This window comes from Triticum dicoccoides, chromosome 6A, assembly GCF_002162155.2.
Source record: "Triticum dicoccoides isolate Atlit2015 ecotype Zavitan chromosome 6A, WEW_v2.0, whole genome shotgun sequence".
NCBI classification, from domain to species: domain Eukaryota; kingdom Viridiplantae; phylum Streptophyta; class Magnoliopsida; order Poales; family Poaceae; genus Triticum; species Triticum dicoccoides.
The window spans coordinates 40,802,195-40,828,111 of record NC_041390.1 but is presented as its reverse complement, the minus strand read 5'-3'; the positions used below and the strand labels follow the sequence as shown (position 1 = coordinate 40,828,111).

The 25,917-nt window shown below is 43.4% G+C and overlaps 1 long non-coding RNA gene and 3 other non-coding genes across 4 annotated transcripts; 1 reads left to right on the top strand and 3 right to left on the bottom strand.

Annotated features, from left to right (window-relative positions):
• Positions 1 to 19,603: 19,603 nt before the first annotated feature.
• Positions 19,604 to 19,689, bottom strand: LOC119319722. The gene has a single exon (XR_005154589.1). It is a non-coding gene; the product is annotated as a small nucleolar RNA SNORD24 (small nucleolar RNA).
• Positions 19,690 to 19,744: 55 nt separating this feature from the next.
• Positions 19,745 to 19,824, bottom strand: LOC119319776. Its single transcript, XR_005154632.1, has one exon. It is a non-coding gene; the product is annotated as a small nucleolar RNA R12 (small nucleolar RNA).
• Positions 19,825 to 19,914: 90 nt separating this feature from the next.
• Positions 19,915 to 19,999, bottom strand: LOC119319777. The gene has a single exon (XR_005154633.1). It is a non-coding gene; the product is annotated as a small nucleolar RNA R12 (small nucleolar RNA).
• Positions 20,000 to 22,968: 2,969 nt separating this feature from the next.
• On the top strand, positions 22,969 to 25,320 carry LOC119314501. The gene is made up of 2 exons (XR_005152335.1): positions 22,969 to 23,322; positions 23,997 to 25,320. It is a non-coding gene; the product is annotated as an uncharacterized LOC119314501 (long non-coding RNA).
• Positions 25,321 to 25,917: the final 597 nt, after the last annotated feature.

Genomic DNA, 25,917 nt, shown 5'->3' with positions numbered 1-25,917 from the left:
AACATTTTGTCCTTTTAAATCCCATTGATGAAAAAACATATTGGAAAACACAACACTCCTTTTGTTAAATCAATGCATCCAAAAGTGAAAGTGCGTTATATCGACTAGAGGGGGGTGAATAGGCGATTTTTATGAAAGTCTTCAAAAGTGGAAGTTATGAAGACAAACGATAGAAATAAACCTATTACCATGCAGCAGAAGGTAGACTACACTAGGCAAGCCATATTCAAGTATTCAATAAAGTGAAAGCACAATGACTTAATAGCAGCAATGTAGTAAGGATCAGGTAGGAAGATATTATGAAGCCATACAGAACATGCAGTCACTCAGTAAAGACAAAAGATAGTGCAAACATACAATGACTTCACAAGGAGCAACAGTAAGTAAAGGGAAGGGAAGATGAAACCAGTGACTCGTTGAAGACAAGATTTGTTGGACCAGTTCCAATTGCTGTGACAACTGTACGTCTGGTTGGGGCGGCTAGGTATTTAAACCTTAGGACACACAGTCCCGGACACCCAGTCCTGAACACGCAGCTCAGGAAACCCAATCCTCACCGTATTCCCCTTGAGCTAAGGTCACACAGACCTCGCCCAATCACTCTGGTATGTCTTCAAGGTAGACTCCCAAACCTTCACAGACTTCGTTCACCGGCAATCCACAATGTCTCTTGGATGCTCAGAACGCGACGCCTAACCGGCTGGAGGATGCATAGTCCTCAAGTGTAATAAGTCTTCAGATCACACAGACAAGAAGACTTAAGTGATGCCCAATTCTCTTTGGCTCTGGGTGGTTAGGGCTTTATCCTCGCAAGGAATTTTCTCTCAAAGGCTTCGAGGTGGGTTGCTCTCAAACGAAAAAAGTCGTACTCTCAATCTGAGCAGCCAACCGTTTATGGTTATAGGGGGTGGGCTATTTATAGCCACTTGGCAACCCGACCTGATTTGTCCGAAATGACCCTGGGTCACTAAGGAACTGACACGTGTTCCAACGGTCAGATTTCAAACTCACATGGCAACTTTACTTGGGCTACAAGCAAAGCTGACTTGTCCGACTCTGGACAAGATTTGCTCTCATAGTCTTCACTCGAAGACGTAGGTTTTTGGTTAGGCATCACTTCAGTCATTCTGACTGGTTCTCTTGGACCCCACTTAACAGTATGGTGGTTCCTATGACTCAACACAAAAGAAGGAGAACTACGAAAGATCTAAGTCTTCGAGCTCCATAGGCTTCATGCGGTGTCTTCTCTTGTCATAGTCTTCGATGTGAATATCTTTATATACCACCTTTGACTTCAATGTCTTCATACATTTTTAGGGGTCATCTCTGGTAGGAAAACCGAATCAATGAGGGACTTCTACCTGTGTTATCCTGCAATTCTCACAAACACATTAGTCCCTCAACTAGGTTTGTCGTCAATACTCCAAAACCAACTAGGGGTGGCACTAGATGCACTTACAATCTCCCCCTTTTTGGTGATTGATGACAAACTAGTTGAAGTTTTCAACGGGGAAGATAATCTGTGAAATTGTAAAGGATAAGGAATTGTCTTCATAAGTTGCAAGGGCTCCCCCTGAAGATGTGCATATAAGTAATTTGCTCTTGGAATGCAAATGCACATGGCAGGTTGTACTTGTGGAGATCCACTTCAACTTATGATGACAATCCACTATGCATGTAAAAGTATATGAAGATAATGACAATGCATAATGGAAAATGGACATCTGCAGAATGATCTAAGTGCGGAATTTATCGTCGCAAAACAAAGTGGCAGATAAGTAGCAGACGACCATCGAGTTTAAGTGTTACAACTCAAAGAACCAAATGTAGCAAAACGAGAGTTGTAAGCACGAAGCAAAATATAAAGCACCCGCCCATATGGACCCGCTTGAAGACTATCAACCTCATATGCTTCTCCCCCTTTTATCAGTAAGGACCAAAAAGGTTTGAAGACATAGAGCATCTACTCGTTCCCATGAGGAGTAGGTGAAGCAGCAGGGTCGTTGGTGGTGTTTGGCGGTGCTGAAGAGCTTGGAGCAGAGTTGACGCGTGCTAAAGGAGGTGGTGGTGAAGTAGCATCATCTTCATCCTCGATAACTCTGGCAGTCACTGTTGCAGCAGATGAGAACTCAGAGTCTTCAAGGGATGGAGTTCTTCGCAGCACAGCCCTTCGAGGAGGTGTGGAGTCAAACTTGAATCGCTCAGTGAAGCCATCCTCTTGAAGATCATCTTCAGAATACATCATCGTTAGCCCTTTCCATGTGCGGCGACAGGTTTCATGGGCAACGAAAGTATTCTTGGTGGCAAGATTGCGAATGCGATTAACATCCACCAAGAGGCTTTTCATCTGACGCTTCAGCCAGTCATGATGCCTATCCTGTTTCTGATGAAGAGCCACAAGAAGCTCTCGGTCGTTGAGAACACGAGTGCGCTTCTTGGGTCTTGGAGCAGTTGTACTATCAGTGGCTTCAGTAGACGCATGGTGTGGTGCACGTGTAGTGCCAGCCAAAGGATACACCCGAGTGACTGCTTCAACTCCTTCAATGTTCTGTGAGAAACTCTGATGCTCTGCATTCTGAAGACTTAGAGGTTCCTTTGCAGGCTCAGGATAGATGGCTTTAGTAGAGATATCCACATCAGGCAGAAAAATCCTATGATTGCGAGAAGATGGCTGATATGAGATATCGGAGTGAAGTTTAATTAGTCGCATTACCCATGGGGTGTAGAATTTCAAGCCAAACAGATCAGAGCCTGATGCAGCAAGTTGGCGGATGAATAAGTCCTGTGCATTGAAGCATTTTCCATGAAGAATATAGAAGACCAAAGTCTTCATTGCACCCTCAAGCTTGGCATTTGGAGAGTGCCCTTTGATGGGCTAGAGAGTTCGCCTGATGATGTGATAGATGGTTCTTGGCAGATACTCAAGGTCTTCAACGAAGAACTCTATTGGACAAGCAGCATCTTGGGGCAATGGCTTCATCATGCTGAGCATCTGACTCATATCAGGTTCCGGCCTCTTAAAGATGCTCTCAATAGCTTCACTATGCAGCTGACAGCCATGCTCGTAGAGATCGCCAGGAGTGGGCAAACCAGTGAGCTCAATGATGTCAAATGCATTGGCTTCATGATGAACGTTTCTGGTCATCCACTCCAGGACCCAAGTCTTCGGATCTCTGATGTACCCGCGGATGTGAAGTGTGGCATAGAATTGGAGCAGCAGCTCTTCATTCCAATGCTCTTGGTCAGTAACGAACGGCAGCAGTCCAACTTCCTTGAAGCAATCCAAAGCTTCTTCCAGACAGGGCAGACCAGCTATGGCTTTAATGTCAAGGCGCTTGTGTGGGAAGATGCGACCTTGGTTGTAAAGAATGCATGAGTAATAGCTTCGCTGAGGATAGCTCCAGAACCGATCAGATGATATCCTTTCCCTTGAGTAGGGGTTCCTGGAGCTATCGAAGAATGTGTTGTCTGCCCTGAAGCCATTGATATTGAAGGAGCCAGGTGCTGATGCAGGACCTGGGAACCTTGGCAATCTTGGGATTGGCTTCTGTACCTGAGGCCTATGCTCAACATGATAGTCGAACTGGGGACCGGCAGCAGACTCAGGAACAGAAGTGATGGGATTAGTGGCTTCGCTGTCTTCTTCTTCCGTTGGGGAGGGCTCCACATTAGCTTCATTGGTGGTTGTGGCAGCTGCAAGATTTTCAAGCACGTTCTCCTTGAGAACTGCTTCTTGGTGGGACAGTGGAGTGGCAACTTGTGGGACTTCATCTTCCGCGGCTGATGCAGCCGGATTGTCTTCAGCAGAGACTTGAGGCCTTGGACCTTTGCGAAGCCTGCACAACGTAGGCGACGTCTGTGGAGTTGGAGTTGGCTGGGCCTCAAAGTCTTCTTCCTCTTGTGGGCGATCCGCCCATGAAGCATCCTATGCAATTGGCGTTAGTGGACAACCAATGCTGATGAGTTCGCTGTTCTGAGGAAGGACTGCACCATCTTCTACATGGTCATGTTGACCAATGTCTTCAGCAGTGATGGGATCAGCTGCTGGAAAGTCTTCAGCTTCATGAGCCTCTGTGGAAGCAGGCTCATGGATAGTCAGTTGGCGTTCAGCTTCAGGATAGACCATAGAAATGGGTTCAACTATCAAGGGCTCTGTGGGAGCAGCCCGATCTTTCTTGGTCTTCCTCTTCTTCTTGGAGGGGGCAGTTGGAGAGGCTTCAGAATGTTTCCTCTTCCTGGCTTCAGCTTCAGCAGTCCTTGTCTTCTTGAGATCTGAAGCGGTTGACCGGCTTTTTGGCTTCGAGCCAGTCAGTCTAGTTGGGAAGACAATCGGAACTGCTTCCTGCCTTGGTGTGTCAGGTTCAGCCGTAGCAGGCTTCTTCTTCTTCTTTGCGGCCATCCTGGGGTCGATGCTAGAACGCCCAAGGGCCTTGCACTTCTCAGCCTCATTGTAGGCTTGCACACATCTGTCAGCCAGAGTCTTCATGCACTCACGTGAACCCTGAGCTTCTGCACGTTTCTTTACAAAGGCTTCCTTGAGCTCGTGCATCATACTCTTGAAGTTCTTCACTTCCTGCACGCTGAGCTTAGCCATATGCTTCTTGAACTGAGCCTTTTCATAGTCAATCTTTTGCTTCAGTTCAACAATGCGCTGGGCAATAGCGAGTTCTGAAGCAATGGCGCCTTGGAAGGCGACACTGAGGCCAATTGGTAGCTGCAGATCTTCAAAGATGATGTTTGGCGTGTCAAACCACTCATCAATGAAGTTATGGATGATGGTCACATCAAAGAGAGGCAGATCATTGAAGATTTCTGCTTCTTCTTTGCTCTTGATGAGTTTCTCAAGAGCGTCATCTGCTAGATCTTCATCACTTGACAGATCAATGTCGTCATTGCGCAGAATGGCAGCAGCAGTTAGCTCTTGTCCGGTGTGAGGCAGAGGCATCTTGACCTTCTGGGGCTTGGAGATGCGAGATAAGTCTTCGGACTGCACACTGTCTTCAGGAGGTGCAGTTGCCAGTGGCTTCGCCCGTGAGATTTTTGGTGAAGGGGCAGGCTTTGAAGCTTTAGGCTTCTTCAGCTTCTTTGTCTTCGGCACTGCAGGCGCTTCATCTGATTCAGCGTTAGCTGCAGGCTCATTCACTGCAGTCCCTTGAACTAAGATGCGGGTGATGAGGCCTTCAAGGTTGTACAAAGGACCGATGACATTGGGTTCTGCATCTCGTGTGCCATCTGCCCTTGGTGCTGAGGGACCAGGGTTGAAGTCTAACCCCAAAGTCATCTTGTTCTGCTTCACTGAGTTCTGGGCAAACTGGAAGTTGCGCTTGAACAGATTGTCGTCACGACACCATAGTAGTGACGATGGGTGTGCATCAGCAGGTTGTGGCCCATGGACCATGCAGGGATAGAAGCCTTGTTCAATAGCTTCATCTCTGGACCTGGGCAGAAGATTCTTGTATAGGATGTCTCCCCACGGTCTCTTGATGGGGTTTTTCTCAGCATATTCCTGGGTTACAAATCGGTATTTGAACCATTGTTCTGCCCAATATCTTCGAATCCATTGGATTTGGGTCTTGCGCTGATTGTAATCCTCTTCAGGATCTGTCTTGTATAGTTCTGAGAGTTCATCTGGCAGATCTTTGGATGTTTCTCCATGACGCTTTCTGCCACCCTTCCTTGCTGCTTTCTCTGAAGCCATAAACTTTAACTTGAAAGGCTTCAACACATTCAAAGGCTTCAAAGGTTTTCGCTTGCTGGACCAACAGGAACTGGCTTCGGGGGAGTTAATGTGATGCTATAATTCTGCAAATGAATGCAGACTATGAGAACCAAAGGATTCTCCCACGGACATGTACCTGTGACAGCATTAAGGTGCGAGGGAAGGGGAAGATGTCATATGCATTCTCAGAAGATTTTGAAGATAAATGAGTTTAGAAGACATTGACCTCATCGTGCGAAGACATTCACTCATAGATAAGGAGTTGGTTCCAGATTTGTACGAATCCAAAGATCAGTACAAGTGAGGAATCTAACTACTTTGTGAAGCATAAGTGAATATACTAGGCATGTTATGAGATGCAGTATGAGAGAGATCTAACTTGTGTGAATAGAAACTGCTTGTGGTAGAAAGTGACAAATCCATAGGATCAACGGTGTTGTAAAAAGGAAGTTTTATTTACCACACTAAGAACTGCTAGACGGAGTGGAAGATGAGGCCGAGTAGTTCGATCTTCCGTGCCCTAACTTGGCGACAGAGGACACCTACGGCGACGGCGGAGAGGACGATGTCCGCGGTCGGCGTGAAGACGGCATCAGAGAGGTTGCGGCAGCGAAGCGCTTCGTCGTCGGCGTCGTCGAGGGCTAGCGGTGGCGCTAGGGTTCGTGCGAGAGTGGAAGAAGAGATAATGACCGCTGTGAAGTGTGTATTTATAGGTACATGGGCGGTACTGCGCTATTACACAGGAGCCCCAAGCGATTCGCATCTGAGGAACACGTGGCCATTATGCGGAATTTTGGGGTTTGTTCCACGTCCCACGCACGCCTTGATTGTCGGGTGGTCGTTCCTACTTCTCCGGGTTTCATGTGGAGGAATGAGCATTGAAAACGGACTTAATGGTTGTCTCTGTATCTTCTGCTGACAAGGACGCACAGAAGACATTCGACAGTTTCAATAGAGTGCATATGATTTGGAGAGATAGAATTTGAGATAGAAAGCATAGAGAGGTTAGGGTCCGATCACATTCACTTAGTTCAAAAGATTCAACAATGAAGACATAGCTATAAGTGAATGTTGTAGAGGACAGAACACTAAAATATATATATATATATATATATATATATATATATATATATATATATATATAATCAACATAGTGAAGATAATCATGAAGATATGTTGAGATCGAAGCCAAACCAAATGTGAAGACATTGCAAGGTAACGCCATGAGTGAAACACTTCAAAATAGAACATTTGGTGGTGGCGTTACCCACCGTATAGGAAGTATTAGACCCAGACACGGCGCACAATTATCGTGGCGCTCCGAAGTCAAATTCCACATTAATGTATTCACACTTAGAATGTATGTCTTCATTGAAGATATACTTTACTTCGTGTGTTGCACATCTAAGTCATCAATATGCATTAGGGTTAGGATGTGTGCCTGATCACAGGACATTTGAGGATTCTAGGATATTTAGCTCACACCGTAACTTGCAAAATCTCTTCTCATCCAAGGGCTTGGTGAAGATATCTGCCAATTGCTCTTTAGTGTTGACGTGTATGATATCAATATCTTCCTTCACAACATGATCTCTGAGAAAGTGATGACGAATTTCAATGTGCTTTGTCTTCGAGTGCTGAACTGGGTTGTTGGCAATCCTGATGGCGCTTTCGTTGTCGCAGTAAAGTGTCACTTGCTTCAGATGAATGCTATAGTCCTTGAGTGTTTGCTTCATCCACAGAAGCTGAGCGCAGCAAGATCCAGCAGCAATGTATTCAGATTCAGCAATGGAGAGACATACACAGTTCTGCTTCTTTGAAGACCAACATACAAGTGATCGTCCTAGAAAGTGACATGTGCCTGATGTAGACTTGCGATCAACTTTGTCACCAGCATACTCAGCATCCGAGAATCCAACCAGATCAAACTCTGAGCCCTTTAGATACCATAATCCTAGAGTTGGGGTGTGAGCCAAATATCGAAGAATTCGCTTCACAGCTAAGTGATGCGACTCCTTTGGTGCCGGTTGAAATCGAGCACACATGCAAACACTAAGCATAATATCTGGCCTAGATGCACATAGATAAAGTAAAAACCAATCATGGAGCGGTATACCTTTTGATCGAACTCTTTACCATTGTCGTTGGGACCCAGATGATGTTTGGCTAGCATTGGTGTTGTGAAGCCTTTGCAGTCTTGCATACCGAACTTCTTCAGGCAATCTTTGAGATACTTCTCTTGAGATATGAAGATGCCATTGTTTTTTTGTCGTATTTGAAGACCGAGTAAGAACTTCAGCTCTCCCATCATGGACATCTGATATTGCTCTTGCATCATATATCCAAACTCTTCACTGTACTTCTGATTGGTGCAGCCGAAGATAATGCCATTCACATATATTTGGCACACAAATAGTTCACCATCATATGTCTTTGTGAAGAGAGTGGGATCTAGGGAACCAGGTATGAAGCCTTTGCTCTTCAGGAAGTATTTGAGTGTGTCATACCAGGCCCGAGGGGCTTGTTTGAGGCCATACAGTGCCTTGTTGAGCTTGTATACCATGTCAGGATGTTTTGGATCTTCAAAGCTAGGCGGTTGTGCAACATACACTTCTTCTTCAATCTTGCCATTAAGAAAAGCACTCTTCACATCCATTTGATATAGAAGTATGTTATGATGATTTGCATAGGCCAATAGTATGCGTATGGCTTCAAGTCTAGCCACAGGAGCAAATGTTTCATCGAAGTCAATGCCTTCCACTTGAGTATATCCTTGAGCAACGAGACGAGCTTTGTTTCTTACAACTTGACCATGCTCATCTTGCTTGTTGCGGTATATCCATTTGGTGCCTATTATATTGTGCTTCCGTGGATCAGGACGCTTAACCAGTTCCCATACATTATTCAGCTCAAACTGTTGAAGCTCCTCTTGCATAGCTTGAATCCATTCAAGTTCCATGAAGGCTTCTTCAACTTTCTTGGGTTCTGTTATTGAGACGAATGCGAAGTGCCCATAGAAATTTGCTAGCTGAGTTGCCCTTGAACGAGTGAGTGGACCAGGAGCATTGATGCTATCAATTATTCTTTCAATCTGCACTTCATTGGCAACGCAAGGATGTATAGGGTGAAGATTTTGCTCTTGCTGATCATTGTCGTTGTTAAAAGGAATGTCTTCAGGCTGAGCATTGTCTTCATGTTGATCAAGTGTTGAGATGATAAGTTCTTCTTCAGGATGAGCTTCAGAAGGTATAATTTCTCCAGTTCCCATTAGCTTGATTGATTCACTGGATGGAACTTCATCTAGCACATTTGGCAGTTGGTCTCATCGAACCGCACATCCACTGTTTCAACCACTTTGTAATGAAAGAGATTGAAGACTCTGTAGGAGTGCGAATCCTTTCCATATCCAAGCATAAAACCCTCATGTGCTTTTGGTGCAAACTTTGAGGTGTGATGTGGGTCCTTGATCCAGCACCTTGCGCCAAATACTCTGAAGTAACTGACATTTGGCTTCTTGCCAGTAAGGAGCTCATAAGATGTCTTGTTCAGAAGCTTGTGAAGATAAACACGATTGATTGTATGGCATGCAGTATCAATGGCTTCAGGCCAGAATTTTCTTGGGGTCTTGTATTCATCTAGCATCGTTCTGGCCATCTCAATGAGTGTTCTGTTCTTGCGTTCGACGACGCCATTCTGCTGTGGCGTGTACGGGGCTGAGAATTCATGTGTGATGCCCAAGGTATCAAGATATGTATCAAGGCCAGTGTTCTTGAATTCAGTGCCATTGTCACTTCTGATGTGCTTTATCTTGGCGCCATAATTATTCATAGCTCGATTGGCGAAGCGTCTGAAGACATCCTGCACTTCAGTCTTGTAAAGGATTATGTGCACCCAAGTATATCTAGAATAATCATCAACAATAACGAAGCCATAGAGGCAAGCAGTAGTAGTAAGAGTTGAGTAATGAGTGGGACCGAAAAGATCCATGTGAAGCAGTTCGAAGGGTCGAGTAGTGGTCATGATTGTCTTCGAGGGATGTTTGGCCCTCGTCATCTTTCCTGCCTCACTGGCACCGCATAAGTGATCTTTCTTGAACTTGACGCCCTCGATGCCTATGACATGCTTCTTCTTTGCTAGGGTGTGGAGGTTCCTCATGCCAGCATGCCCAAGCCTCCGATGCCAGAGCCAGCATTCTGAAGCTTTTGCTAGAAGACATACGGCAAGCTGTGGTCCTGCTAAGAAATCTACCACATACAAATCATCTTTTCGATACCCTTCAAATACTAGAGACTTGTCAGATTCCATTAGTACAAGGCAATGATATTTTCCAAATATTACGATCATGTTCAAATCGCAAAGCATTGAGACAAACATTAAGTTGAAGCCAAGGGATTCAACAAGCATGACTTTATCCATGTGTTGATCCCTTGAGATTGCAACTCTACCTAGACCCAATACCTTACTTTTACCAGTGTCAGCAAATGTGATGTGGCTCTTGTCGGATGGACGTAAGGTTGAGTCCATAAGAAGGCTTCTTTTGCCAGTCATGTGATTTGTACACCCACTATCAATAATCCATTCTGAAGACGCTGGTGTCGTACCCTACTGTGCAGTTAGGGGGATAGGCTTCACCAAGAGCATTGTGAAGCAAAAACATTTGACGAACCAATGGGTTATGAAAGCTTAGATCCAGATTAGGACTAATAGGGAGAGTAGCAAGCGATTCAGGAACGAAGTACATAGTAAGACCATTTGGGCATTCAATCTTGCGCCCTACAAGATGTTTAAGGTCCCCAGCAATGGCGTCAGACGATTTTGGTTTTCTGCTGGAGACCTTTCCCTGCAAAAGAGAGTTACGCTTTCTTAGCCACCCACATCTTCAAGGGTGGCTGAGAAGCAATAAGTCTAAGTGCAGCATCTGAGAATTTTGGCTTTGGAGCCCTAGCAAATAGTCTTGCAGGCGGACAATAGTACTCATAAGAATAAGCAGAATAGTTCTTGGTCTTATGAACATGGCGGTTTGATGAACCGCTCTCATATTCATATGCCTGAGTATGGTTTCCCTGCAAAACATTTGCGTTAGTGCGACTCAGGTGAGTCCTCTGTCTGTATGAAGCCTTTGGATCGTATGAAGCCTTTGGTCTGAGGTTTGTCTTCTTCACGTGAGGTGTCATGATGACATTCACAGGAAGATTCTCCAGACACCTTTTCAGAACCCAGATCTTCTTCATAGGCGGTCCATTCGTGTAGTTAGTACCAATGTACCTGGCAAACACTTCACCATTCTGATTCTTAAACAGTATATAGTTTGCATCAAAGGATTCATCAATGATAATGGGGTTAGCACAAGTGAAGCCAGATAGATTGGATGGGTCTGCTGAAGGTTCCTTTGCAGCAACCCACATGGTTTGGGGTACTGCTCAGGTTTCCAGTAAGAGCCATCAGCATTCATTTTCCTTACGAACCCAACACCCTCTTTCCTCGGGTTTCGGTTCAGTATCTGCTTTTTGAGAACATCACATAGTGTCTGATGCCCTTTAAGACTTCTGTACATCCCTGTTTCAAGCAATGTCTTCAACCTAGCATTCTCATCAGCAATAGCAGTGGTATCCTCAGCAGAGGGGTTAGTTACCACATCAACAGTTGAAGATATTACAACAGTAGTAGCAGTAGAACATTCAGCAACAGAAGTAGCATTATCACGCTCAATGCATTTAAGACATGGTGGTTCAAATCCTTCCTGAGCGGGACTGATCTGTTTGGCGCGAAGTGACTCGTTTTCCTTTTGAAGATCTTCATGAACCGCTCTCAATTTCTCAAGATCTTGCTTCCTTTGAAGATAAACATAGGAAAGCTTTTCATGAGTTGTTGAGAGAGTTTCATGACGACTTTCAAGTTCCTGATACTTAACGTGAAGATTTTTTATGTCTTCAATTAAGGATTCAGATCGAGTCATTTCAGCACCTAACAGATCATCGCTTCTGTCTAACAGTTTTTGAATATGTTCCATAGCTTTCTGTTGTTCAGTTGCAAATTTAGCAAGTGTTTTGTAGTTGGGTTTTGAATCACAATCAGAGTCATCGTCACTAGATGTTTGATAGTGAGTAGTGCGTGTGTTTACCTTGGCACCGCGTGCCATGAAGCAGTAGGTAGAAGCGGAGTAGTCCATGTCATTTGCATCGGTGTCGGTGACGAGGTCATTGTCTTTAGTATTGAAGATGGACTTGGCAACATATGCTGTAGCCAGACTTGTGACGCCTGAATCGGACTCCTCCTCAGACTCCACCTCCGCCTCCTCAGAAGCAGACTCCTCCTCTGAATCCATTTCCTTGCCAACAAACGCACGTGCCTTGCCAGATGAGCTCTTCTTGTGTGATGAAGACTTTGAGGAAGACTTGGAAGAAGACTTTGAGTATTTCTTCTTCTTCTTGTCGTCAGAGTCATATTCCTTGCTCTTCTTCTTCTTTTTGTTCTCATTGTCCCACTGTGGACACTCAGAGATGAAGTGGCCAAGTTTCTTGCACTTGTGACATGTTTTCTTCTTGTAGTCATGAGAAGAAACTTCATCATTCCTTGAGCTTGATCGGGAAGACTTTCTGAAGCCTTTCTTCTTGGTGAATTTTTGGAACTTCTTCAGATGAGGAGACAGCTTTTGCCTTCAAAGCACGAGTTCGCCCATAGTTTGGACCGTAGATATCTCTTTTCTCAGAAAGCTGAAACTCATGTGTGTTGAGCCTCTCAAGTATGTCAGATGGATCGAGTGTCTTGAAATCGGGACGTTCTTGAATCATCAGGGCTAGGATGTCAAACAAACTATCAAGTGATCTCAGTAGTGTCTTGACGACTTCATGTTTGGTGATCTCAGTAGCGCCGAGGGCTTGAAGCTCATTTGTGATGTCAGTGAGTCGGTCAAATGTGTGCTGGACATTCTCACTGTCATTTCGCTTGAAGCGGTTGAAGAGGTTGCGAAGGACACTGATTCTCTGATCTCTCTGGGTTGAGATGCCTTCATTGACCTTGGAGAGCCAGTCCCAGACCAGCTTAGATGTCTTCAAAGCACTCACACGGCCATACTATCCTTTGGTCAGGTGACCACAGATGATATTCTTGGCAGTAGAGTCCAGTTGAACAAATTTCTTGACATCAGCAGCAGTGACACCTTCTCCAGCCTTGGGAATGCCGTTTTCAACGACATACCATAGGTCGACATCAATGGCTTCAAGATGCATGCGCATCTTATTCTTCCAGTAGGGATATTCAGTTCCATCGAAGATGGGGCACGCAGCGGAGACTTTAATTATCCCTGCAGTCGACATAGCTAAAACTCCACGTGGTTAAACCGAATCACACAGAACAAGGGAGCACCTTGCTCTGATACTAATTGAAAGTGCTTTATATCAACTAGAGGGGGGGTGAATAGGCGATTTTTATGAAAGTCTTCAAAACGTGGAAGTTATGAAGAGAAACTATAGAAATAAACCTATTACCATGCAGCGGAAGGTAGACTACACTAGGCAAGCCATAGTCAAGTATTCAATAAAGTGAAAGCACAGTGACTTAATAGCAACAATGTAGTAAAGATCAGGTAGGAAGATATTATGAAGCCATACAGAACATGCAGTCACTCAGTGAAGACAAAAGATAGTGCAAACATACAATGACTTCACAAGGAGCAACAGTAAGTAAAGGGAAGGGAAGATGAAACCAGTGACTCGTTGAAGACAATGATTTGTTGGACCAGTTCCAGTTGCTGTGACAACTGTACGTCTGGTTGGGGCGGCTAGGTATTTAAACCTTAGGACACACAGTCCCGGACACCCAGTTCTGAACACGCAGCTCAGGACACCCAGTCCTCACCGTATTCTCCTTGAGCTAAGGTCACACAGACCTCGCCCAATCACTCTGGTAAGTCTTCAAGGTAGACTCCCAAACCTTCACAGACTTTGTTCACCGGCAATCCACAATGTCTCTTGGATGCTCAGAACGCGACGCCTAACCGGCTGGAGGATGCACAGTCCTCAAGTGTAATAAGTCTTCAGATCACACAGACAAGAAGACTTAAGTGATGCCCAATTCTCTTTGGCTCTAGGTGGTTAGGGCTTTATCCTCGCAAGGAATTTTCTCTCAAAGGCTTCGAGGTGGGTTGCTCTCAAACGACAAAAGCCGTACTCTCAATCTGAGCAGCCAACCGTTTATGGTTATAGGGGGTGGGCTATTTATAGCCACTTGGCAACCCGACCTGATTTGTCCGAAATGACCCTGGGTCACTAAGGAACTGACACGTGTTCCAACAGTCAGATTTCAAACTCACAGGCAACTTTACTTGGGCTACAAGCAAAGCTGACTTGTCCGACTCTGGACAAGATTCGCTCTCATAGTCTTCACTCGAAGACATAGGTTGGTTAGGCATCACTTCAGTCATTCTGACTGGTTCTCTTGGACCCCACTTAACAGTATGGTGGTTCCTATGACTCAACACAAAAGAAGGAGAACTATGAAAGATCTAAGTCTTCGAGCTCCATAGGCTTCATGTGGTGTCTTCTCTTGTCACAGTCTTTGATGTGAATATCTTCATATACCACCTTTGACTTCAATGTCTACATACATTTTTAAGGGTCATCTCTGGTAGGAAAACCGAATCAATGAGGGACTTCTACCTGTGTTATCCTGCAATTCTCACAAACACATTAGTCCCTCAACTAGGTTTGTCGTCAATACTCCAAAACCAACTAGGGGTGGCACTAGATGCACTTACAAAAAGCATGAATATGCCAGCAGAAAAAAAAGCACATTGGCATATACTTAATCTCATATAATGTAACCTGAGTACAAAACGACTATGATCTTAAATGACTTGTACATCAGGAGAAGGCAAAGATATATGCCATGTCCAATTGTCCTGAAGCATGAACAAGCTCATTGGGGGAAAGAAGAAAGATACAACATGCTAATATTACTATTGTGCCATTGGTTCACAGTTTTGTCATGAAGCATATGGTTTGCCTATCAGGACCTATTATCTAGATTTGTGTGTTGCTTACTGGTATTGCCCTGGGTAATATTTGGTGAGCCTTGGTATGTTGAATATGTCCCAATTGTAAATAAAAATAAAGGGCCTGCATCTCCAATACTGTGCACACATGTGATCTACCTTGTGCCTCATTTGCACGAAAGTTCAGTGCCCAACTCCATAGTACGAACTCACACCCCCCCCCACCCACACACACACACACACAAAACCTCCATATTACAAAGGCAAAGAGGAATTAGTTCAGTTTGTAGCACAAACCCATCAACTGCAGAATAGTCAACCTGCATATCTAAGGAAATGTTATTATGATTTTAAAAACTATTTTTTGGTTCAGATAAAGGAAACAGTAGATATTGTACCACATTATTGGTTCGGTTCAAACGCAGCAAACACATAATAGTGCCGCTGATCTTCCATGAACCATGGTATTGAGAGAGGTATCATTCATCTTCCTTTTACCTTTTCTAGAATGAAATAATCCTGGTCACCTACTTCGGTTAAGGAAGCAATCTATATATGGAGTATCATATACTCAAAGGTGTACCTGTAATATATTGGAAATTAAACCTTAAATAAGGCATAAAATATACTCCCTCCGTCCCAAAATAAATGTCCCAACTTTGTACTAACTTTAGTACAAATTTGTACTAAGCTTGAGACACTTATTTTGGGACGGAGGGAGTAATGTAGAAGGCATGTATCAGCTATTAGAAGACAAACTTCAGCAGGTCTGTGCAAGACACCACATCACTTTTACATGCAACGAAACAATAAACACCACTAAAATCGCGAATCATAATCACCGGGAGTGGCATTCTTCTTCTTAGGTGGCAAACAAAATATCAAGACTTAGCACTCTGTAACAGATTTCGTACTTAGAAGAAAATGCCAAGATTTAGTAATCGTGTACGTGCAAATGCATGTATCAAATACTGTACAAAATTTTATTGTATGTGTAAAATAAAAAATGCACATATTCAATTTTCAAGCTAATAATATTGTGTAGAGATCATAATAAAACAAGTATATCATTTGAAAGTGTTACTGCACGCCGAAACGTCAAAGCAAAAGACATGTTTTCATTTATCGTCTATGTTTGGACACACCATGTTTAATACATGCTGCAAAAATATATTTCAAGGCAAGAAATTCAAATTTTGTGTGTGTATACAGCTTCATCCATACTGCAAAATCACCGATGTCTTCACTTGATTCCATGTAAACAACAACTACAAGAAAATAGTTACATTGTCTTGTGAAAGCATGTGAACTTCATCCGTACTGCAAAATCACCGATGTCTTCACTTGATTCCATGTAAACAACAACTACAAGAAAATAGTTACATTGTCTTGTGAAAGCATGTGAAATTAATCTAGTTGTATGAAGAAAACAGGTATCACCCATAGCTCATGTCGGTGCCATGCCAGCGGCCGGCATACATGCCAGCCTCCAAAAAAACACCATACAATTCATATTGGCGCACTTGGCAGCGGCTGGCACACATCTCAGACATGGTCTTTCCCCTTGGCCGCGGCTTCTCTTCCTCGCCCTCCTCGACGGCTTCCTTCCTTCCACGCGCCCAGAGGGCGGCATATTGTGCCTTGAGCTTCTCATCACTGTTGATGACCATCCAACAACGGGTGAACTTGAGCGACTTGTTCCCATGTTAGGCGTTTGGAATGCCTACAAATGAAGAGCACGCAAGCATATGGGCAAATGGCATATGGGCAAATGCACAAGCAAGCATATGGCAAATTGACAAGCAAGGAGACAAGCAAGCATGAAACAAAGGAGACCAAGATGGGCACATGTATACCATGTCCTTAATGTCAAGGGCACATGTATACCATGTCCTTAATGTCAAGGCCACTCACGAGTCGTCTCTCAAAACTTGTTGCATTCTTGTTGTATTACCCTCCAACGCTTCGAGAGGGACACCCATTGTATGGCGCAAACTTCTTGCATTCATGATATTCGCGATGAACACATAGCTAAAAGGTTGATGCCTTTTGCTCAGCTGCTCTGAAATTGGGGTCTTGTCCAATGTCCCTTCAACATTAACAAAGGAGCTTGTCCTCATCGTGTGTGTATGTCTGTCTAAATGCTTTGGTGCTTTTTGTTTGCATTAGCTTGGGTGGAGAGCTCGTCTTTAAAAAACAAAGGCTCTCTGTCAATGTCCACTTCATCTTCTTCTAGGTCATAATCCTCCAAGAATGTGTGGTCTTGTGGGAAAGTGTTGCCCATGTCATCTTGCGTAGGTAGGGTGCGATAGATCATTGATCTCTCTAATCATACTTCAAAATCCAATCATCTGTGTATGCATATATCTTGATCTCTCTAATCATACTTCAGAAGCCAATCATCCATGTATGCATCTATCTGTTGCATCTATTTATCAGCAAGTATCTAACTGTGCATCCAGTAATCCTACATATCCATCAATCCATATATATATATGTATCACCAATTACCTCCGAGATAAAGCATGAAGCATTGAGAAGAGATCAGACCCAATTCCATATATACATCACCGAGTACCATTGAGATAAAACATGTGACATTGATAAGAGATCAGACCTGAGATTTGAGGGGCTGAAGGATTACCACCGTATATTCCAGTTTGTAGGCAAGTAATCTGTTGATATTTATATACGTGCTAATTTTTCCAAACAGTTTTTGGAGGCAGTATGTTTAGAGACGTATGATCTGAACGGAGAGTACGTCCGGCCGTCGACGTGTAAAGAGGCATCACGCCCTATGGCGAAGGCGCTCAGCAAGGATTGGCGCAGCGGCACAATAGGGCAAGAGAAAGAAGCGAGATGCTAGGGTTTTGGAAACCAGAGAGCTCGGACTGCTCGATGAAGGAGGGATAAATAGGAGAAGATGTCTTTCAAATTTTCTATCTTTTTGCTTTCACGGGGAGAGAGGCCAAGGTGAGTACAACTCACACGATCGTGATAACTCGTAAACGGATCATTATTTATTTTTCTGCATGGCCGTAACAAGTCCGACCAGATCGTGTACAAATTGTTTTTTTAAAGGGAATTCATGAGTCGATCTACGCCGTAATAATTTGGTCCCACCAAATTAACGGCTTGTAAAATCTAATTAACGTGGGAATTTCTAGGATGTTTTTTAAGGAAATTCATGAGCCGATCTACACCATAATAATTCGGTCCCACCAAATTAACGGTTTATAAAATCTAATTAACATGGGAATTTCTAGAGAGTCTAGGATTAGTATAAGCGCATGGGGGTCGGCAATGCCTCATGGCCTTATCAAAAGCGTCGGCCGTGCCCTCATGGCCAGCCATGAAGGGGCCTCAGCCGTCTTGGCTTCGAGTCTCATCAAGATCAAAGGCCGCGACATCTGCATTGCCTTCAAAGATGATGTTCTCCATGATGAAACGGTTGGACGTCTCATCATCCATGACTAGCATTCTGCCGAACAGGTTGCAGACATCAGGATTGGCGCATGATGAGAATGCCATACATCAACCTTATCAGTAACAACAATTAAACATATGCCCTACTTATTGCATATCTAAGTGAGTAAATTAAGCATTTAGAGGGAAAAAAAAATATCCACACCAATCTCAACGTAAGATCAATGATATAGGATTTAAATGTGCAATACTTATGTCACATCTAGATGTGCTTTAGCAAAACTATTAAACAAACCGATGGACGCCCTCATCGACCTCGCCGACAACGAGGACAAGCTTAGTTTTTTTGTCATTTTAATGTTTGGTTTGTTTAATAATGTGCTGGACTGGACTTGCCGAAGGTTTTTAAATTAGTTTGTCATGTCTATTTGAGTTAAATTTGGCTAAATTTTAGAACAATTCAGGATGCGATGGCCCAGTTAGACGCACCGACGACAACAACGCATGCCAGTTTCTCTGTCCCACAAAATCCAGACATCCATTTGAGGTCCATGTAGCCAAAGCCCCTGCTTCGAGCGAAGGGGCCGCCAGCATGTAGTGGCATCCGCCCCGACATGACGGTATAATTAAGTGATAAGATCACTAGCCTTTTTTTGGTTTTGAACACATTGTAAATTTGTAAATTAGAGAAATGGAAGTTATAAAGTTCTATTGATATTTTCCATAATTCAGAATATGGCATTTTTTATTTTTAGGAGTTGTTTATGAGAAATGTTTGGTTAATGGCATTTCCTTAAAAAAAAGTTAATAGGGCTTCATATAAGGAATGATCGGACACATTTTTATCCCAACATACTCCGTTTCATTATATAAGACGTATTTATTTTCTGATAAAATTCCTGCAATCTAATTCCTCATCATTCCCTTGTTAGCCATAAAAAAAGAAAGTATCTCTCCCAATTGTCAGCATCTCTCCTTGTAGAAAGGATGTAACCAACAAACTCGGTACAGTTTGGAAATTATTTGCTTCAAAGTTAACCGCCACTGTTCGTCAACAGAGCTAATCCTGAGGCATTGTCCAGCCAGTCCCAAACCACAACTCGTATTATGTTTACACTGCCCAAAGAGCATAGTTCCACTTGTTGACAAAACAAAGTTTGAGGCCTGCTTTTGGCCAGTTCACCCAGAATGATGAGAATCAAACATTTCCACAAATTCTCTCAGAATCTTAAACCTATTTTGTTTAGGAGTAACAATTCTCAGAATTCTGAGAGATCAGCCAAAAGAACTGGGCCTGAATCTCAATCTATAGCTACCAGATGATTAAGATGATATAAATCCCCTGTCACCTCATACAGCCTACCAATTGAAACTATAGTAGAAAAATGTCCAGATTAGATGCATCTAAGGATTTTCATGTGGAGCTGTCCGAAGAATCGACAAAAATAACAAAGATGATTCTACAGGGCCTCAGAGATCTTGGTGGCTGTGGTCATCAGACAGGCTTATTGCCCCATCAAGAGTAGCAAATATTTTGATAACATCACTGGCTCCAAGAAAAACAAGTAAAAGCACCGCAAAAACAACCAGATGGCAGATTGTACGATTTGAGTCAGAAGTAGCTGGTTAAAGATCTCATATCTATATTATCAATGGGAATCCGAATGATTTTCTTCTTCATCCTCACCATACGATTGGACATAGCACCAAAACAAATCAAGAAAGCAGAGAAAAATCTCTAGAAAACCGATACAGAGAGATGGCTTATGGCATGACTTTAGGTCGGAAGTAGCTGGTTTAAGATCTCACATTTGTTAACACAAATCAATGGGAATCCGAATGATTTTCTTCGTCACACCTAGCCACGCCATTGGTCGAAATAACACTCCAAACAGAGACGGAGAGATGCAGTACCAAAAGAATATTATTTGCAGAGAAATTTATCTGCTTTGTCACCGGCAAATCCTGGATGAACAGAGGACGGCCGGAGCTTAAAAAGCAGACGGGGAGAGCTAGGAAAGTGCTTTCCCCTTCGGTTCGATCTCGCCTAAGGATAGATTCCTCGCCGCAGATTCGCAGCGAACAATTGCAATTTTAGGCCAAGAACAGATGAACGAGACAGGAAAAGCAGATCAACGTCGGAGAGGAATAAACGACGAAGCACGGCAAATGAAAATCAAGAAGGCTCAAAACGAGGAACAAACCCTAGATCGGGGAAGGGAGTGATGAGATTGGCTGCCGGCGGCGGTGGAAGAAAGGGAGTTCGGGGATCCGGTATTTGTAGCCGTCCTGGCTGGTTGCTGTTGTGGGTACTAACGGGCTAGGGTTTGGACTCGTGGTGCATGTGTACATGGGCTACGGCCCATGAAAGGCTGGACCGAGGTTGGTGGTCCGTGACGATCCAGAAATGCGAGTATCCGATTCAGGTTCTGTTGGGCTTGACATGGGTATCAATATTATGAGGTCTCAAAAAAAAACTATCACCCCCTAAAAAAACTATCAATATTATGTCAAACTCAAAAGAAATAAACTAACAATATTATGTCGTCTCAAAGAAAAATGTATCAATATCATTGATCCTAAAAAAACAAAGCTATCAATATTGTCATAAAAGCTCTTAAGTTTAGATCCCTCTCATCATCGATAATCATGTTGTGCAGAATTACACACGCAGTCATGATATTTGAGACGGAATTCTTATCTCAGGAAAACAATGACAAACCGAGCTTGCAACACATTGAATGCCTTCTCAATATCCTTTCTGCGTGCTTCTTGTGCTTGGGCATAAATAGTTTGATCCTTGCCTTTTTGGCTACTGATGGTTTCATAAATGTTGACCACGAAGGGAGGATAGATATCACCAACCCAATAATATCCTATGATATAGTCATGTCCATTGACAATGTAGTTGCAAGCCGGAGCATCTCCACTAGCCGTAGGGCAGTTCTTCCACCCTCAATGCATGCAATCCACACTCCCAAGCATGTCCGGCCATCCTCTTACTTCATTCTTCGCCATCAACTTCTTTGTGTCCTCCTCATTGGAAGCTTGGAGATACTCGGGACCAAAAACCCAGATTAAAACCTTAGCAAAAACCTGCACACATTTGAGCGCGGTATCTTCTCCAATGTGAAGATACTCATCAGTGTAACCAGTCATAACGTCATATGCTATCACTCTCATTGTCGTTGATGTCTTTTGGTATTAACTAAACCCAAGCAAACCGGCGGCATTTCTTCGCGAGTGAAAAAACATAAAATTGCTATAAGAATAAAAAGAGATCTACGCGTTTGATAACACCTACGGAAGAGGTGAGCCGGATAAGTTGGTACCTAATCAAAGTAATCTTCCATGAGCATGGTATGACCGAGATCTCAGTCGCGCGAAATGTAAAGACGACCAAACGTCGATCCTTGGCGCTTTCTCTTCTTGCCGGCCTCAAATTTTTGGACAAAATGCAACACGACGAGGTGATCTACATCATCGTCAAAAAAGCATATTCTCTATGTCAGAATCATCTGACTCGGACGACGACGACAAACTATAATCATTATTCATCTAAAAAAGTAAATCCACAATTTAATCTAACATATGGGTTGTCACCTAAAATCAAAGCAGACTGAAACCACTAGAGAGATTGCCCTTGGCCGGTAGCAAATCCGTGCAACCAAGCTCTCTTCCGCACCACCGGCCAGTAGCGAATCCAGTGCCCTACTTCCCCATGGCCCCAAACCCGCAGCCCCGGTTGCGAGACGAATCTGCGGCTCAATTCTCCCAACCTTCTATTTTTCTAGCTTTGAAGCCCAGTTTATGTACTACTCGGCCCCCAAGTTAGCAAAATAAAATGTGCCCCACTCTCTTGGGTCCCCATTGAAATTTAGGGCTGGGTCCGCTCCGGCACATATGCATGGAGGAGTTTACTGTTAAATAAAACATAAAAAATGCATTGCTTTCAAAGTGAGAATCCAAATCAAAATTCATTTTGTTTTGAAACTATCAAAACCCATTTTCACTGTTGTGTTTCTCATGATGGGATGTTCAGAACCAGGTCCCTGACGGGCATATTCCACCAATTATTTTTGGGAAGCGACTTCAAGTCACCAAAAAAAAATTCAAGTTTTGTGGTATGAACATGCTTTTCTAGCTCGGGCCAATAAGTTGAGACTTTTTTGTTTGATAACATGTTCCTAGTTGTATAGTGGCTTGTGTATCATCAGACGATATTTAGAAAAACAATTGTGCCGATATTTGGAGACTATGCGCCGATATTTTTAGAAAAACAATTGTGTATGTTTTTTCATTGTCGTGTGACCTGATTTTCTCTCACGAACTGGTAGTTTGACCATCCATAACGAATATTATGTGCAAGAAAAGTATATAGTTTTTTATTGCAAATTATTGTAGGTAGCTTACCAAGCTGACCGCTTGGTAGTTCAAGTATATAGTTGCTCGTGTTTTGGTAAAAAAAAAGTTCTTACACTATTAGTGCATACATGCCTTGAAATTTGCACATAATATATTCAATTATCTGGAAGCAACCGTATAATAGAAACTTGCTTTTTTGCCCCAACAATTCATAACTAGATGGCCGACTTGTCATTTTGTGACATGAAAACATGTACGTAATACAAACTTGCTTTTCAAGACATAATGTTGTTTGTTCCAAGCATTGCGATTTGTGCCATCCACATTATAAAGGGAGCGACTAGGATAAAAGCTGAGTATAGGGTGCAAAAATAGAAAAAGCATTCTGGGCCCTCGGATTGAAGATAGACGGTACAGGAGATGGTGGAGCAATCTGTGCGGACAGTTAGCAAAAAGGGCCCTCGACTCAGGTTAATTTGCTTCCGATGCCCTTCTCCTCCAAACACGATCCCCTCTGCGGCCGGCAGTAGCACGGGCACCTCTCAACCCTAATGGCGTCGCAGCTCCCTCCTGGACCTACCCTCTCGTCCATCTCCCTCTATCTCGCTGACGGTGGTGGAGGTACAGATCCTTTTTTTTTGCGAACAGAGGTACAGATCCGGTGCCTAGCTGGGCGAGTACGCTCCATATACGCTCCATGTAGGTACCGTTCCATCTGCGCTCCGACGGCTCTTCGCCGTCTCGTCAGCGGCGGTCCGGCTGCTTTGAACGGACCTCGCCATGTGCTAAGCTGCGGTTGCGGGGGAACAAACTCGCCTCGGTACTGTCCTCAACCCCCCATCGTTCTCTTTATGCTAATTTTTTGGGGTAAAATCTGGGGATATATCTGTGTCCATGCGGAGGAAAAATAATCAATGAAAAAACTTGCTATATCTTGCTTACATTAGATTTTTTTGAGCAATTAGGCATTTTTTTATAATTGGTTGATATTGTCAACAATTACATCCTGATTGCAATATTCTAGGATAAGTGTGCTCTCCTGAATCATGAGAAGTAGTAGTGTCGCACTGTCAACAAATATTATCTATCTGTGGCTGGCTCTGCAGGTTGTTTATTTTCCTGAATAGAGATAGTAGAAGAATGTCACCTATGAATCCTGACACTTCTTGTCTGCTGCCATCTCATACAATTTCTCGTGGTTGCCTACTCGTACTGTCAACTACTCAACTTTCATCAATTTGAATGATACATGAGTACAAAGTAATTTCATGTGCCTGTTCAATTACCATAACGTGAAGTGCTTGTTGGCACAATGCTGAAATTCAGTAACACTGCAATATGTGCCACTCCAACGATTTTGCAGAGCCCTATCTATTTTTCAGTACTTCCATTGAAACTAAAATCATGGTAGTATTTTCTAGTGAAACAATGTATTAATTCTTTGGTCTTCCTCATTTGTTTGTAAAAAATGCCATTATATTCCAATTCCTACAGATTTATCATGCGAGTAACATACTGGAGCTCGGCGGTGGCATCGTCTACATCCGTTTATTAGTCCCGTGTTTCACTTCTCTGCTCTGCTGGCACGGTTTTTTGTGTGACATTTGTTCAGGAAACATAGCATCGGCCAGAGCGGCTTCAGAGTATTAAAACATGTTACCAATTTTTGGGAGAACTAGCATTCCATTGCTGCTACAACTTCTGTGAGACTGCGCTTTCTTCAATTTGAAGTAACCTCTTCCAATTTATTGTGGCTACAATCTGAAGCATCTTACAAATAAGTTGAGTTAGAATCATTCTTTGGTGTGTGGTATGTCTCTGGAACTTTGGTTGTGCATTTCCTTTCACTTTTGCATTGTGTTGAAGAAATATATGCATCTCTTTCACCTGATTAACCAATCGCATCTCATTTCAGTAGATTTTTTTGTAAACGGGGCACCCAAGAGTAGGGTTTCTGTTTGAGTTTTTAGGGCTTCAGTAAGTATAAATTGTTGTTTTCATTTCACATTCGTTTGGTACCAGGTACGATTCCATTCTACTCCGAACCATAAATTAGACAACATTACATCTCTTTCCTTAGTGGAAAACAAACATATTTTTCTTCTAAATTATGCAATAACACTCTCCTTGTATACTTACAGCTATTATATTTTTGTTACAGTAGTGTAGAAACTGTAGTGGTAAACTGGGTGGAAATTAACAGAATTATCATGGTTCACATAACTATTATGTGCAAGCTACTACTCACCAAGCAATATAGAAATGTATGCACATGACTGAACTATAATTCAAATCTTTACAAACTTTTAATCCACCAGAGAACATAATTATTTCCTAGTTCTTGCCTTGTAATGTGAACTGTAACATTGTTCTTGTATTTTGTAGATGTATGCTGCCCTCTGACCAGCGGAAGCATCAGGACTGCAAATGGAGAGAGGAGGTGTTCACCGAAGACTTCCCTTCCTTATAGCTGCAAGAATTTCTCTGCAGGATAATTTTAATTCTTTTGTTGAGCATACACCTACGCGTGCTTGTGCTCAACTGAAGCTCGAACTGGAGGAAAGGACAGGGCTTTCATGTCATGTGCCATCAAGATAGTCCAGACTTCCCTTCCTTACAGTTCCTGACCCATTTTTAATAGCAATGCTTGTTGAGCAGTGATCGTATTAGTCCTTAGGTCCCAGTCTTGCCAGTCATGTACTGAAAATGATCCTCCCATGTATCAGTCGATATGTATGCATGCCTCTTGTGTTGTGTTCCATCTATGATGGCCCAGTTTGAAATGTAAATTTAGTTATGCTTGAAGAGTATGGTATAATTTTGAGGTAATTACATCAATGGTGTCTAAACTTGCTATCAATGTTCAGTTTAGTGCACGAACTTGAAGAATACACCGATTTGGTGCAAAAACTTGGCTTTCTGGTGCAAATACGGTTCGAATCACGTTTTCATACGTCCGCGCTGCTGACTAGATGCCAGCGTGGCTGCGGGACCCAATGTCAGCGAGTGCCATCGCGCACAGAGGCATGTGGTCACGCGGCTGGGTGAAATATCACAGAAACCCCCTTTGATCTGTTTATTTTTCGCACATAAGCCCCTGAGCCGGTGGGACACAGCAGCCCGCCCATATCCTAACATCCCGCCTGTGTCATGATCTGCCTCGGGCTCTTCTCGTCGTCTCTCTCCTAGTTCGATCGTTCGGTGCCGCCGCCTGGGTGGATCGTGACGGCACCATTGATCGTCGCGGGCGCGAATGGCGGCGCCTCGTCGGCGAGCTCTCGGCGATGCAGCTCCTCCATATGGTGAGAATTGCGTCGTCTCCTCTGCCCCTCTGTCTCCTGGTTTTTGTAGGTTTTTAAATGTATGTATGGCGCGACAGGAACTAGGATATGTATGTCATGGTGCTGCTGTGATG